At 49.1% G+C, this 12,684-nt stretch overlaps 1 protein-coding gene across 7 annotated transcripts in view; it reads right to left on the bottom strand.

The window, feature by feature from the left end:
* Nucleotides 1–12,684, bottom strand: part of TRMT112 (tRNA methyltransferase activator subunit 11-2) — a 347,607-nt gene that overhangs the window by 82,372 nt on the left and 252,551 nt on the right. Inside the window, exon 1 of one of the 7 annotated variants that reach the window (XM_050757366.1) lies at nt 9,746–9,749. The exons of 5 other annotated variants lie outside the window; for them this stretch is intronic. The gene's annotated coding sequence lies outside the window, so the exon portion shown is untranslated. Of the gene's footprint in view, nt 1–6,854; nt 6,859–9,745; nt 9,750–12,684 lie in introns of those variants that run through there. One more of the 7 variants, XM_050757367.1, reaches the window with a different exon arrangement.

Below are 12,684 nucleotides of genomic sequence, written 5' to 3'. Positions count from 1 at the left end.
ATAGGCGTGAGTCTCCGCATTCAGCCTCTCTCTCTTTTTTAGAGACAGGGTCTTGCTCTGTTGCCCAGGCTGGAGTGCAGTGACACAGTCTTGGCTCACTGCAACCTCTGCCTCCAGGGTTCAAGTGATTCTTTTGCCTTGGCCTCCTGAGTAGTTGTGCCCGGCCGTACCCAGCCAGGATAAATTTTTATTTAAGTCCTTTGCACACTTTCTTTCTGTTTTTTTTTTTTTTTTTGATGGAGCTTCGCTCTTTAGCCCAGGCTGGAGTGAAGTGGCACGATCTCGACTCGCTGCAACCTCTGCCCCCCGGGTTCAGGAGATTCTCCTTCCTTCGCCTCCCAAGTAATTGGGATTACAGGTGCCTGCCACCATGCTCAGCTAATTTTTTTGTATTTTTAGTAGAGACAGGGTTTTGCTGTATTGGCCAGGCTGGTCTCAAACTGCTGACCTCAGGTGATCCTCTTGCCTCAGCCTCCCAAAGTGTTAGGATTACAGGCATGAACTACTACGCCTAGTCCCCTTTGAACACTTTCTAAGTTCTGGATTTTTGTGTTGTCGTTGAGTGCAGGAGTTATTTCTATATTCTGGATATTAATCTCTTACCAGATACATGATTTGCAAATATTTCTTCCCATTCTGTAGGTTACCTTGGGCTGTATTTTTAAATTGTCGAATTCTTTGTAACTTTTTTTGTTGTTGTTGTTGTCATTTTTAAAAGAGACTGGGTCTAGCTGTGTCACCTAGGAGGGAGTGCAGTGGAGCAATCAGCTCACTGCAGCCTTGAACTCAGGGCTCAGGAGTTCCTCAGCCTCAGCCTCCTGAGTAGCTAGGACTGCAGGTGCATGACACTATGCCCAGCTATTTTTTTTTAATTAAATCTTTTATTTTTATTTTTTGTAGAGATGGGGGTCTTGCTATGTCACCCAGGCTAGTGTCAAAGTCCTGGCCTCAAGTGATCCACTTGCCTCAGCCTCCAAGATGTTGGGATTACAGATGTGTGCCACCACACCTGGCCCTTGTCAGTTTTTGTAAGATGACAACACAGCATGTCAAGAACCACAGTGGCCGGTGATCTTGTATCTTTCTTGCCAACAGAGGCCTGGTTTCGTGTGGGGAGGCAGCATGCTCAACCCGGGTCCTGACAATAGGATTTCCGTCTGATACTCACCTTCCCAGTCTCTGTTGCAACTGGGGGTGGCTGTGTGATGTGGTTCTAGCCAAAGAGATATGAAGAGCTGTGAGGAGGAGGGGGTGCTTCTGGGAAACACTTTCCTTCTTGATGAGAGGAACACTCCTTTCTTCCCAATAAAAGGCCAATAAAAGTGGATGTGGCTCCTGGATAACATCTCTGAACTATTTCCCCAAACCCAGAATGGCCCATACCCATGCTGCTGCCTCTTACTGCTTCAGCCTCTGGTATGTAGATTTTCCGTTCATTGCATCCAGAGACATTCCTAACGGCTACAGCTGTGTGACACCCTAGGAAGAAAATTCATTTCCTATTCCATTTCCTGTCTCAAATTAGGTCAAACAACACTGTGTAATGTAACTCTCAGTGGGGTTTGAACATTGAGAACCACATCAAAACCTGCAACATAAGACAGCTGCAATGTAAATAGGAGCCCCCATGATTAAAGTCCAAAAATGCAATACCCTTCTCCTTCTAAGGTAAAGCCCAGATGAATTCAAGTCAAGACCCCTTCCTCTGCAGTGTCTTATCATGCTCGGCCTTAGCTGGGGGGCCCCACTTGGCTGCAATCTGGCTTCCCTTGGTGGCAGTTGCAGCCTGGATGGCTCTTCTCCACTTTTGGAGTGAACTCGATACAGTCCTGGAGTGCAGTGGCATGATCTCGGCTCACTGCAACCTCTGTCTCCAGTGTTCAAGCAATTCCCGTGCCTCAGTCTCCTGAATAGCCGGGACTACAGGCATGCACCACCACGCCCGGCTAATGTTTGTATTTTTAGTAAAGATGGGGTTTCACCATGTTGGCCAGGCTGATCTCGAACTCCTGACCTCAAATCAAGTGATCTGCCCACCTTGGCCTCCCAAAGTGCTGAGATTACAGGCATGAGCCACTTTGCCCGGCCACAGTCTATGTTTCTAACCTGCACTGACTTTTCCAAAGAGCCAGTCCCTGGCACATATGAGATGTTCCTATCACACTCCACACCCACAAAGTATAAACATCAGACAGACAAAAGCAGCATCTCCATCATCACAGCAGCAAACCCAGCAACGCATGGTCCAGAGTCCAGCCCAGAGCCCACTGTGGTGGGCAGCCACAGGCCTAGAGGAGCTGGCTTAGCTGGAGCAAGGATGCAGGCAGAATGCACCAGCGACAAGAGGAATGATGTTGCACTTCACCAGGAGACGAGAGTCCATGACCCAGGAATTGAAACTCCACTGGTGGAAATTGCCCAATAAGAGGCAAACTGTGTCCCCTGCCGCCCGTATCCACCCAGGCTCACAGCTTCCTCTGAGAGCAGCGGGGGGACAGTTTTCTTCTTGGGTCACTTAACGTTTGCAGTGACATCACTCCCGTAGCCCTTACCTAGGGCTCCCCGCCCCTCCCCCTCCTCGTGCTCATCCTGCTTATTCAAAGGCTCTTAATTTTGGTGAGTTTCCCACTCCTCCAGCAGGCCCTTTTCAGAGCTGCATCCTTGACTCTCCGCAGTTCCGGCGGTGTCCTGCTCTGCCCTCTAAGCTTCTCCCTCTCAGCGAATCTGCAGGGGGCTTTCAGCTCTGGGCTGTGAAGTCTCAGCAGTTGCTCAGGAATTCCCGGGGCCTAAGCATCCCCCTCCAAGGGGCCTCAGACCCGAGGGGTCTCCGCTGCAGAGTCATCGAATATTCCTGATCCAAAGTAGCTGCGAGTGCCTCGGACGCCTGTGCCCCAGAGGGCCGGGGCAGCAGTGTGTCTTTTCCCAGGGGCTTTTGAATTTCCTAGGACTTATTTTTAGAGCGGCAATAGACGCCCTCCTTTCTGCCACTCTGTCTCTGCAGCAGTGGGTCAGGCTTCCGGCGTCTATTTCCATCCATGATTCGTCCCCAGCTGAGGTTCCCAACCGCAGCAGCTCATTGGAATCGCAAGTCTACCGATGCTCAGACCCCACTCCAGGGATCCTGATGAATTGATCTGGGGTGAGAGCAGCGGAGGGGCCTGCATCAGCATCTTAAAATTCCCCAATGGTTGTAGCAGCCAGATGGAAAACAAGGCTTTTCCAGGGGTCCAGCTAGGTTTGTTTGTTTTTTTTTTTTCTTTTTCTTGGAGTCAGGGTCTTATTCTGTTGCCCAGGATGGAGTTCAGTGATGCAGTCTTTGCCTTACTGCAACCTGGACCTCCCTGGGTTCAGGTGATCCTCCCACTTCAGCCTCCCAAGTAGCTGGGACCACAAGCGTGCACCACCATGCCTGCCTAATGTTTACATTTTTTGTAGAGGAGGGGTTTCACTATGTTGATTCTTTTGTCTTGGCCTCCCAAAATGCTGGGATTACAGATATGAGCCACCATGCCCAGCCCCAGCTAAGATTTTTAAACATGAAAACCCATATAAGGCCGGGCGCGGTGGCTCATGCCTGTACTCCCAGCACTTTGGAGGCCGAGGTGGGCAGATCGCCAGGTCATGAGATCGAGAACAGCCTGGCCAACATGATGAAACCCCGTCTCTACTAAAAATACAAAAATTAGCTGGGCGTGGTGGCAGGCGCCTGTCATCTCAGCTACTTGGGAGGCTGAGGCAAGAGAATCACTTGAATCCGGAAGGTGGAGGTTGCAATGAGCAGAGATCGTGCCACTGCACTCCAGCCTGGGTGGAAGAGTGAAACTCCATTTCAAAAACAAACAAACAAACAAACCCCATATTGGTTCTTTCCTTTTCTTCGATACATAGTCTTACACTGTCTGCTGTATGGTGGAGTCTTTCTCTCTTCTTTTTCTCCCTTTTTTTTTTTTTTTTTTTGAGACAGAGTCTCACTCTATGGCTAAGGCTGGAGTGCAATGGCGTGATCTCGGCTCACTGCAAACTCCACTTCCTGGGTTCAAGTGATTCTCCTGCCTCAGCCTCCCGAGTAGCTGGGATGACAGGTGCCCACTATCACGCCCGGCTAATTTTTGTATTTTTAGTAAAGACAGGGTTTCACCATGCTGGCCAGGCTGGTCTCAAACTCCTGACCTCAAGTGATTTGCCCGCTTTGACCTTCTGAAGTGCTGGGATTACAGGTGTGAGCCACCATGCCCGGCCCCTTTTCTCTTTTATTTACTGTAGACCACAGTTAAGGTAGCAGTCATGGTGGTCCAGTGATAAATGGAGTTTTGGGCCCAAATTTTAATCACCTTGGACCCATCAGGTCCATGAACTTACCCCATGCTTATTTCCCCAGTTCCTGAATGTACAGTTGGAGTAGGCGTTCCTGGCAACAGGCAGAATCTCCACTTGGGCTCTCTGACCTGCAAAGAAAGAGCCATGAAGATAGGAAGGGCCATGTGGGAGCCCCTGGAGTTTCCCCTCCCTCTGGGCTAGGAAGTCAGAGCAATGCAGATTCCTGGGCAGCTGCTCTGAGATTACACAGCCGGGAAAGACGTGAGGGTGGCAGGGGAGGTGATTCCTAGCACAGCCCATTCACATGTCTGTTTGATCTGTGCAGAAGGTGGAAGGGTCCTCGGTCCTGGAGGACTGCGTGTTGCTGCAAACGTAGCCAGGTGGTGACTCCAGCTGCAGCTGCAGCTCTAGGTGCAGTATCTTCCCTGGAGCAAAACAGCACACCCCGGCACCTGCTATGCAGCTTTTGACTCATCCAGGTATTTTTTCTCTATAGCAGTTTTCAAGGACCACCAAAATCTGTTTGCTTTTATCTGTCACCTTCACAGTCTTGCCTCAGGGCCACGTCAACCCTTCCACTTTCTGCCACAGTGTAGTTGGCAGAGATCTTGTTCTCTGCATTCCACAGAACATGACTTGGGAAACATTATGCTGATTGGGCCTGCTATGATCTCAATGTCTATGCCCTCCAAAGCTCATGTCAAAATTTAATTGCCACTGGGATGGTATTGGGAGGTGAGACCTTTAAGAGGTGTTTAGGTCATGAGGGCCCCATCCTCATGAATGGGCTAATGCTGTTATTGAGAGAGTGGGTTTGTTATTGAGGGGGTGAGTTCGCCCTTTCTTGCCCTCTCTCTCTCTCTCTCTTTGATCTTCTACCATGTTAAGATGCAGCAAGAAGGCCCTTCCCAGATGCTGGTCCCTTGATCTCAGGCTTTCCAGCCTCCAGAATCATAAGTCAATACATTTCTGATCATTATGAATTATCCAGTCTGTGGGATTCTGTTTTAACAGCACAAAATGGACCAAGACAGGGCCTGAGGAGCAAGAAGTAGCAAGTACTTTTCATGTACATTAGTAAGACAAATGAAAATGAGATGGGGGAAATGAACCCCATAAAAATTCATGGGTCTGTCACCTCAGGGAGGTTTATGGGGCACCAATGACCTGAAGCATGTCAAGATATCCCCTTCAAGGTGAAGGATATGTTGCTGAATCTGGACCATCTACCACAAAAATAAGGGAGGTTTGCATACATCACATTTGAGAGTTTTACTCCAACCCATTTGATCAGAAATGTATTGGCTTACGGTTCTGGAGGCTGGAAAGTCCAAGATCAAGGGGCCAGCATATGGCAAGGGCCTTCTTGCTGCGTCATAACATGGAATAAGGGCAAAGAGTGAGCGAGAAAGGGCAGGAGGGGGCAAACTCACTCCCTCAATAACAAACCCACTCCCTCAATAACAAACCCACTCCCTCAATAATAATAATGCAGTAGGTGCCAGTTTTGAGTGGGGACCAAATCAAGAGAAGACTGTGCAGCCAGTCCAGCCTGCACAGCAAGTGCTCTTCCTTTGGGCCTTGTGACTCCACAGACTGATGATGCTCAGAATGTGCTTGTGGACAGGGATGCTGTTGTCAAGCATGGGCTGCTGGCAAGTGTCAGGAAGAGGATCACTGTGCAGGCCTCCAGGGTTCTGATGCAAGTCCATGTCCTCTTCTGCAACAGAGTATTCTCCTTTACAGAAACAGTTCCTGGGTTGGGCATGGTGGCTCACGCCTATAATCCCAGCACTTTGGGAGGCCGAGGTGAGCGGATCACTTGAGGTCGGGAGTTTGAGACCAACCTGATCACCATAAAGAAATCCTGTTTCTACTAAAAATACAAAAAAAATTTAGCAGGGCGTGGTGACGCATGCCTGTAATTCCAGCTACTCTGGAGGCTGAGGTAGGAGAATCGCTTGACCCTGGGAGGCAGAGGTTGCGGTGAGTCAAGATTGCGCCATTGTACTTCAGCTTGGGCAACAAGAAAGAAACTCCATCTCAAAAAACAAAAACTAAAACAAACGAACAAAAAAACAAGAAACAGTTCCTGGCTTACAGCTGTGTCCTGGTAGGGACTGAGCACTGGACATCAATGGCCTGAGCATCTGTTTCAGAAGGTTGGGTTTCCATGAAACATACCTGGAGGTGAAGATTTGTGGGCAAGGGGTTTATTGGGAAATACTCTTGGACATAACACCCATAAGGGAGTGAAGGAGATGGAATTGTGAAGACGGAAATGTTGAACTATGATGAAGTTACAACAGAGGGCTAGCTAATTCCCTGGGGAGCTCTGGAACTGGGTTAGCTCTTCAGTGATATCCCAGATTCAGGCAAGAGAGCTAAGCCATTGCACCCCTACTTTGACGAGCCATTGGAAGCAGGCTTCCTCCAGGGTGGGGTCACATCTGTTGGTGAGGCAGCTCCCTGCTGCTGAAGGCCAGGGCCAGAGGGTGACTCAGCTGTGAACCATCTTGGCAGTTGGGGAATGAGGGCCCCAGTCCTGGAGGTGAGATCTCCCTGAACACCTCAGTATCCAAAGTGTCCAGTGGAAATTGGGTGTTATCAGACCCACCAAGCCCTGAGGTCAGCCGGTGCAGCAGCAATCTATCCTCAAGCGGGAATGTGCTCAGGCACAGGTAAGTTGCAGGAACAGATGGCTCAGACTCCTTTGACACTCTGATCCCCACCTATGGCCTTAGGGATGTGTGATTGAGAAGACTTGTTCAGTTTGGTTTATAGGTGATTTTGCATCATATCCTGGCATTGACCGGAAGTGGGCGCCTGTGGTAAGACAGCCTCATTCAGGGGTTGCTCTGAAGGGCATTGAAAGACATATTCAAGCAGGACTCTAGGGCTCCCACTTTGGACTGACAGAGGATCTGGATCTACAGTCATTCACGGGCAGTTGCTAATGGTTTAGCTCAGAAGTTGGCAAACCATAGCCCTCAGGTCAAGTCTGGCCACCCTCTGATTTTGTAAATAAAAGGTGTTTTTGGCACACAGCCACGCCCATGTATTTGCTTTTTTTTTTTTTTTTTTTTTTTTTTTTTTTTTTTTTTTTTTTTTTTTTGAGACGGAGTCTCGCTCTGTCACCCAGGCTGGAGTGCGGTGGCCGGATCTCAGCTCACTGCAAGCTCCGCCTCCCGGGTTCACGCCATTCTCCTGCCTCAGCCTCCCGAGTAGCTGGGACTATAGGCGCCCCCCACCTCGCCCGGCTAGTTTTTTGTATTTTTTAGTAGAGACGGGGTTTCACCGTGTTAGCCAGGATGGTCTCGATCTCCTGACCTCGTGATCCGCCCGTCTCGGCCTCCCAAAGTGCTGGGATTACAGGCGTGAGCCACCGCGCCCGGCCTGTATTTGCTTTTTGTGCTGCTTTCATGCGACAACAGCAGAGTTGCATAGTTGCAACAGAGAACAAATGGTCCACAAAGCCTAAAACATTTGTAAATTTGATAGAAAAAGTTTGCTAACCCCTGGCTTAGCTGAATGGTCAGGGATTTGGGAAAAACAGAATTGAAAGATGGTGACATGCGGTGTGGGTAGGAAATACGTGGAGCGCTGAGAATGGGCACAGAATGCAAAGATGTTGGTTTCCAATGTGGATGCGGGCACCCCCTGCAGAGGAGCTCTTCAGAGCCAGGTGGACACAATGATGAGAGGGTGAAGGAGAATTTCTCTGTGGATGTCAGTTACCCTCTTTCCCCAGCCAGCCCAGTGCTTGCTCATTGTATCCATGTTCAACGTGGCCACGGTGGCAGAGATGGAGCTTATGCAGGGGTTCAGCAGCGAATGTATACTTCCCGGCACCAGGGCTCCCGGGTAACACTGCTGCTGAGTGCCCAGCCTGCCAAGAGCAGAGACCAACACTGAGCCCCTGATACGGTGCATCCAGGGGACCAGGCAGCTTGGTAGCAGGTTGATTACTCGAACCCTTTCTATTATGGAGGGGATGGAGATTTGTTTTCACTGGAAGAGACTCAAACTTTGGAGATGTGTTTGCCATCCCTGCTCATAACGCTTCTGCCAGCATCATCACCCGTGGACTTTGTGAGTCTTATTCACCATCATGGTGCAACATTGCTTCTGATCAAGGAATTCATTTCATGACAAAAGAAGTGTGGCAATAGCTTTATGGTCATGAGGGTCTCTGGTCTTATCAAATATTCCATCACCCAGAAGCAGCTGGCTTCATGGGATGGTGGAGTAGCTCAGCGAAGACTTACTTCAGTAAGTCATCGTCAGTTGGGAGACGACACCCCGAAAGGAGGGAGTTCTGTTCTACAGGAGACAGATATGCTTTGAATCACTGACCAATTTATGTTGTTGTTGCTTCTCCATGGTCAGAATACGTGGTCCAGGAATCAAGGGATGGAATGAGAGTAGCTTCTCTCATTAAAACTAATATCCTAATCATAGATTTTTTTTTCTCCCCTCCCAGCAACTTTGAACCCCACTGGTTTGGAAATCTTAGTTCCCAAGGAGAGAATGCCTCCCCCAGGGAACACCATTGTTTTATTGAATCAAAAGTTGAGATGGGTTGGGCGCGGTGGGTCATGCCTGTAATCCCAGCACTTTGGGAGGCTGAGGTGGGCAGATCACCTGAGGTTGGGAGTTCAAGACCAGCCTGACCACCATGGAGAAACCCCATCTCTACCAAAAATACAAAATTAGCCGAGCATGGTGGCGCACGCCTGTAATCCCAGTTACTTGAGAAGCTGAGGCAAGAGAATCGCTTGAACCCGGGTGGTGGAGGTTGCAGTGAGCCGAGATTGCGCCAGCCTGGGCAACTGCACTGCAGCCTAGGCAACAAAAGCGAAACTCCGTCTCAAAATAAAAAAAAGTTGAGATGGCCACCTGGTCATTTTGGGGTTCTCAGCCACTGGATCAATAGGCAAAAGACAGGGTTAGTCTGCTGACTGGGATTAATGGTCCCAACACCAAGGGGAAAGGGGGTTCCTGCTGTGTGAGGCATATTTCCTCCCCTCCTCTTCCTCCTTTTATTTTATCATTACATCATGTGATCATATTATTTTATGTAAGCTTTACAATTTTTAACTTTATGATTTAGTCTTTCGGTAGAATTTTCAGAAAGGATGGTGACTGACTCAGGAGGAACTAACGCGTCCTGAAGACGGATGGTGTGTTTATCTCCCAGGATGAACCCAGTGACTGCTGGGACTTCGCATCTTCTCATTTTGGGGGGATGGTGCATCATGGATTGAACTGTGTCTCCCCAAAATTCATATACTGAAGCCCTAATTCTTAATGAAGACATTTGAAGATGGTGTCTTTAGGGAGGTGATCAAGGTTAAATGAGGTCATAGGGTGAGCCCGAATCCTATAGAACTGGTGTCCTTATAAGAAAAAGAAGAGACTCGGATCGCCCCCCAACCTCACTCTCCTTGTACACATCAAGGAAAGGCCACGTGAGGACACGGTGAGAAGGTCTATGAGCCAGGAAGAGGCTTCATCCCACCAAAAATCAACCTCACAGTACCTTGATCTTGGACTTCTGACCTACAGAACTCTGAGAAAATAAATTGCTGTTGTTTAAGCCACCCAGTCTGTGGCATTTTGTTATGGCAGCCTGAGCAGACTAACACAGAGTGAGAATGTCTTTCTTTGTATGAAGGATAGTTTCATCTTGTTATGTAGCGACACAGAGTTATTTTTGTTGTTGTACAGAACTCCAAAAATATATGCAGAGGGGTGTGCACGAATGCAGAGTAGCCAAAGGGGTAGAATTTGCCAGTTTTCAAGTTATGGTCTTCCAGCTTCCAGCCCAGCCTTCTATACTCTCTGTGCTGTGATGATGGAGTTGGAATTCTGCAAAAGATATTTCTGCTTTGCCTGCTGTTTCCCTGCTGGGCTCTGACAATAGGGGATGTTAGAAAGAACAACTTTGGCCGGGCGTGGTGGCTCACATCTGTAATCCCAGCACTTTAGGATGCCGAGGTGGGCAAATCACCTGAGGTCAGGAGTTCGAGACCAGCATGGCCAACATGGTGAAACCCCATCTCTACTAAAAATAACAAAAATTAGCCGGGCATAGTGGTGCATGCCTGCAATCCCAGCTACTTGGGAGGCTGAGGCAGGAGAATCGCTTGAACCCGGGAGGTGGAGATTGTGGTGAGCCGAGATTGTGCCATTGCACTCCAGACTGAGCGACAAGAGTGAAACTCTGTCTCAAAATAAATAAATAAATAAAATAAAAATAAAAATAAAAATAAAGAGCAGCTTTGAGGCTAGAACAAGATGAAGGTTCTTGCTCCTTTCTGTCTGCTTCCTGTGGGCATCACCCTCACACAGCTTCTTCACCATGGCAGCAGCAGTTCCTTCCTGCAGTAGCTGCTGGATCCAGTTTGCAGTTTTTCCAGCAGGCAGACCAGCCCCATCACACCCCTCTGGAGACATCAGCACCTGCTGACTCTGTCTGCTCCTTGGAGGTCTGCATTCCAGGCTTCCATGTTTTCATAATTTCAGTCCCTTATTTATTCCTCCAGTCCTGGGGGTGGGTGTTACTTCCTGGAAGTTTCTCCCATTAGAGTTCTCTTTTTTGCATGTTTAGTTTTCCAATGCCTAGTTAATAATTCTTTATATTAAATTTCCTCTGTTAACACAGCACATGGTTTCTGTCTCCTGATGGGACCATGCCTGATATAGACCTGGATCATTGCAGATTCTGCCCTGTGGATTCCCCATAATGAGAAAGATAAAATCATTAGAGTCTGATTTTGCCCAAAGTACCTGTTGTTCCAAAAAGCCCTCCCCATCCTCAGCCCAACACCTTCTCTCTGCGCAACATCTAAGCCAGTCGTGACTGCACCCAGAGTGCTGCTTGGCTCTGAACCCCCAGCTCCTAGGATGGACCAGGCACATCGCCTCAGGGCTCAGGCTGCTCCTGCCTCCCCACCTAACATCACAGGGTCACCATGAAATTCAGGGTCCAGTCTGTTCTGTGATTATCTTTCTGGACCGTTCTCACTTCTGCCAAGTTTTCTGTATCTACTCCTGGGGTCTCCAGCTCCTTAAAGGAGGCGCCCCCCGCAATGACAGGAGGAGGGAGACTTTTGAGGAGCACCTGCCCTGGAATTTCCCGGGTGGTCCACTCCAGCTGACTCCGGAGGTGTTCTAGTTACCCCTGTTAGATTTCTCATCTCCAAGTCACCTCCCCAATCCAGTGACAACAAAAGAAGGCTTCTTCTCCTAGTTCCCTCTGCCAGGGCACTTAGGAGGGTGGGATGGTAAAATTTCCCTTGTCCCCATTCCTACCTGCCTCCCCTGACCTCTAAGGGCCCAACCCTTCTCCTAAGGGAATTCCCTCCTTCCTCCAGTTCAGCCAGGATGACTTCCTTAATTTTTCCAACACTTTCTTCTTTTTTTTTTCTTTTTGAGACAAAGTCTCACTCTGTCGCCCAGGTTGGAGTGCAGTGGCGCGATCTCAGCTCACTGCAACCTCCACCTCCAAGCGATTCTCGTGCCTCAGCCTCCCGAGTAGCTGGGATTACAAGTGCCTGCCACCATGCCTCGCTAATTTTTGTATTTTTAGTAGAGACAGGGTTTCACCATGTTGGCTAGGCTGGTCTCAAATGCCTAACCTCAGGTGATCCTCCCGTCTCAGCCTCCCAAAGTGTTGGGATTACAGGCCTGAGCCACCACTCCCGGCCATTTTTCAGTCACTTTCTCCCAGCTCCTATTCTGGCTGTAGGATCTGTTTTTGAGCCAATTCCATTTCTGCTTGAGTCTGTATGCGTCGCTAGTAGCTAGTGACGGCGTCCTGCCGGAACGCATTCACATCTCCTTCTTAGCTTTCGGGTTTATAATAATTCTGCTAATTTGCCTTTAAGAGGCAGAAGAAGATAGTGGTTAAGAGGGAGAGCCCGGCTCGGCGCGGTGACTCACACCTGTAATCCCAGCACTTTGGGAGGCCGAGGCAGGTGGATCACCTGAGGTCAGGAGTTTGAGACCAGCCTGACCAACATGGAGAAACCCCATCTCCACTAAAAGTACAAAATTAGCCGGGGGTGGTGGCACATGCCTGTAATCCCAGCTACTCAGGAGGTTGAGGCAGGAGAATCACTTGAACCCGGCAGGCGGAGGTTGTGGTGAGCGGAGATCGCGCCATTGCACTTCAGCCGGGGCAACAAAAACTGAAACTCTGTCTCAAAAAAAAAACAAAAAAGAGGCAGAGCCCAGAGCCGGACTGCCTAGGTTGAAACTGCGGCCCCTTCCACCAACTAGCTGTGGGACTTTGGGCACGTTACTTATTTATTTACTTTCTTTTTTTGAGATAGGGTTTTGCTCTATCGCGCAGGCTAGAGC

The sequence above is a fragment of the Macaca thibetana genome, chromosome 14, assembly GCF_024542745.1.
Source record: "Macaca thibetana thibetana isolate TM-01 chromosome 14, ASM2454274v1, whole genome shotgun sequence".
In the NCBI taxonomy this organism is placed as follows: Eukaryota; Metazoa; Chordata; class Mammalia; order Primates; family Cercopithecidae; genus Macaca; species Macaca thibetana.
The sequence above is the reverse complement of the archived record's forward strand: the minus strand, read 5'-3'. Positions and strand labels throughout refer to the sequence as shown.